The sequence below is a fragment of the Magnolia sinica genome, chromosome 18 (genome assembly GCF_029962835.1).
Source record: "Magnolia sinica isolate HGM2019 chromosome 18, MsV1, whole genome shotgun sequence".
NCBI classification, from domain to species: Eukaryota; Viridiplantae; Streptophyta; class Magnoliopsida; order Magnoliales; family Magnoliaceae; genus Magnolia; species Magnolia sinica.
This window is the reverse complement of record NC_080590.1, coordinates 8,769,400-8,772,311: the sequence shown is the minus strand read 5'-3', so window position 1 is coordinate 8,772,311 and position 2,912 is coordinate 8,769,400. Positions and strand designations below refer to the sequence as shown.

The 2,912-nt window shown below is 40.6% G+C and overlaps 1 non-coding gene across 1 annotated transcript; it reads left to right on the top strand.

Moving 5' to 3' along the window:
- The first annotated feature begins 692 nt into the window (after nt 1-692).
- On the top strand, nt 693-764 carry TRNAD-GUC (transfer RNA aspartic acid (anticodon GUC)). The gene has a single exon. It is a non-coding gene; the product is annotated as a tRNA-Asp (tRNA).
- The last annotated feature ends 2,148 nt before the right edge of the window (nt 765-2,912 follow it).

Below are 2,912 nucleotides of genomic sequence, written 5' to 3'. Positions count from 1 at the left end.
GACCCGTTTATTCGTTGGGTCCTAAATAGGATCATTCTCATTGCTCAAGAACAAAACTAGGTTCGACACAAGTCCATTACAGCCGTCAATGAGCATGGACTAAGGCTCCACCAAGGCCTCAATTAGAAGACTTGAAGAGTCCTCAAACCTGGGCACACTGTTATCTGCTCACGGGCTTGTGGGCTCGGGGTAGATTGTGAATGGACATTTCCAGAAGCCCAATGGGCCAACCTAGCCCATGTACTGATTCCCAATCCGATAAAGAAGCAATGTCATCTATCAGAAGCAAGAAAAATGCGGTGATGAAAGTGATTGAGAAAGATGGTTTGGACAAGCATGCATTTGTCAAACATAATGGCTGATGGAAATCGCTATCCGTATTTTTGAAAATTTGACCTTAGGTTTTCTATTATGAGGGCCAAAAATTCATGTAAGCCTTTCAGGTGGGCCACACTTCCAGGAAATAGAATGGAGAGTGTCGTGATGTCACATCGCAATCAATTGTGAAAAGTGCACCCTAAGATGGTATAAATGCGAACTATGCAAATACCAATATCACTCACATTTGATTGAATCAATCTTACCTGTACGATTTACTTAAAAAGAATACGTGTATCCAGATCATACCTATTGAAATTGCAGGACCCACCATAGTAATATATATATATAATGATACGTCAGTATTATCCCGAGTCGTTGTAGTATAGTGGTGAGTATTCCCGCCTGTCACGCGGGTGACCCGGGTTCGATCCCCGGCAACGGCGAATTTTTTATTCTAAAATTTCTTCAGGATTTTTTTTTTTGGCTTTCAGCGGACGCGGATTGGGTACTACCTCGCATGTTCCACGTTCGGGACAGGCTGGGGCTCTGAAGAGCCACTGTGATATATGGTCTTTATCCACACCGTCCATCCATTTTTCCATATCATTTTAGGCTATTATCCGAAAATTGATACAGATCCAATGCTAAAGTTGACTATAAAGTGGAGATTAAAATCCTACCGTTGAAAGCTTCTTGTGGGCCATAGAAATTTTAGATCAAGCTGATATTTCCTTAGACCTTCATCCAGGTCTCATCCAGGTCTATATTACCTTATGAACAGGTTGGATGGAAAATAAACATCACATTGGGCCCTAGAGATATTTCAACGGTGGGTGTTAGTACCCAAATCGGTTTCAGTAAGCCACGTGGCATAGTGTGGTTGATTTTCCTACTTCTCCAAGGTTGATTTTATAGTTGAACTGTCTCTGCTGCAATATTTTCCTACTCCAAAGGAACAACAGGAGAGGTGACATACTCTACGTACTCGGGTTTTAAGTTTCGAAAGTAGGGTAGTTGTTTCGGTAATCCAGACCACTTATCTGTTACGGCCCAGAGTTAGATGGACCATGACCCCAATATCTTTTAAATTGGGTAGTAGTTAGTTGCATTTTCGTTTATAGCCTACAAGTATACAGTTGATAAGAATATAGCAATTGTCCATATTCAACTAGAAGTCTGAAGATTGATGGCTAGGATCTTCCAATCTTGGAGAGTTTAGGGGTGGGGTACAGTTCATACATGTGAGACTAATAGAAACTACTGTCCACAGAAAGACAACCCAGTGAAAACGAAGACTAATGTGAAACGTCCAATTAATAAAATGATATCCATACTTTCGATGGAGGAATTGCAATAAGTAGCTCGTCTCGGTTCTATACACAGCTACCTTCCCACGGTACATATAATAAAGAAGTGCTGTGATCACGAATGTTGATCTTCTGGCCCACCACATAAAGCAGCTATCGTTGAAAATTCCTTCAGGGCCTCATAAGTTTTGGATCTGCCTCATTTTTAGGCCCATTCCATAAAATGAGGTTATAAAACAGATGATCGGTTTAGATAGAACGCATATGTGTTATTCTCAATAACTTCAAGTGATGGTGATATATTTATTCAAAGCACAGTAAACCGAATCCCACCCAGTAACAAACAAAGCATGGTAGTAAGCTTATTCCATGGTAACAGGAGACAATCACTGTCAGATGTAAAAATTACGTTTTTTTTAATCCCATCCCACCTAATCCTTCCCAATACTAAGTTGTGGTGATGGCACATCGCAATCAATACTAAGAAGTGCGCCCCTACAATGGTACAAATGCTAACCATGCAAATGTGCCCCTATGATGGTAGATTTACTTACAAATAACACATGTGCCAGATCAGAGCTGTTGAAATGTGCAGTATCCACGATGGTAATAACAAAATGTGATGTAATTACAATAACATCTGAAGTCCTTGTAGTATGGTAGTGAGTAGTCCGAACGGCGTTTGTGCGTATGGGAAATGGTACTATGCAGTCAAGCGCATGGAATGTTACCGTGAGTTCAAGTCTTGTCTTCTCACCAGCCATTGGATGAGAGTTTATAAAGTCCACGGTATACATGCCTCTCCAGTAGTAAGGAAGCAAAGAGGGCAAAACTTACCCTATTGTGACTTCTACGGATCCGGAAGCAGATTGCGTGGTGCGCCCGTAACCTTGGTGATGTGTTGACTTAAACATGTTAAGTGGCCTCACGATGATGTATGTGCTATATCCAAACTGTCTATCCATTTGGAGAGATCATTTTAGGTCACGATCCCAAAAATGAGGCAGATTCAAAGATTAGGTGAACCAATACCACAGAAAATAGTAGGGACAATAATGTTCACCGTTGAAACCTTCTTAGGATGCATCATGATGTTTATTCGACATCCAACCTGTTCACAAGGTCAAACAGACCTATATGAAGGTACAAAACAAATATGAGGTTGATCCAAAACTTCTGAGGCCCCTAAAAAGTTCTCAATAGTAGGCATTAAATCCCCAACATTTTCAATGTTGTTGTTTACTTAAGCTTTGGATCAGACTCAATTTTTTTTAATCATCCACT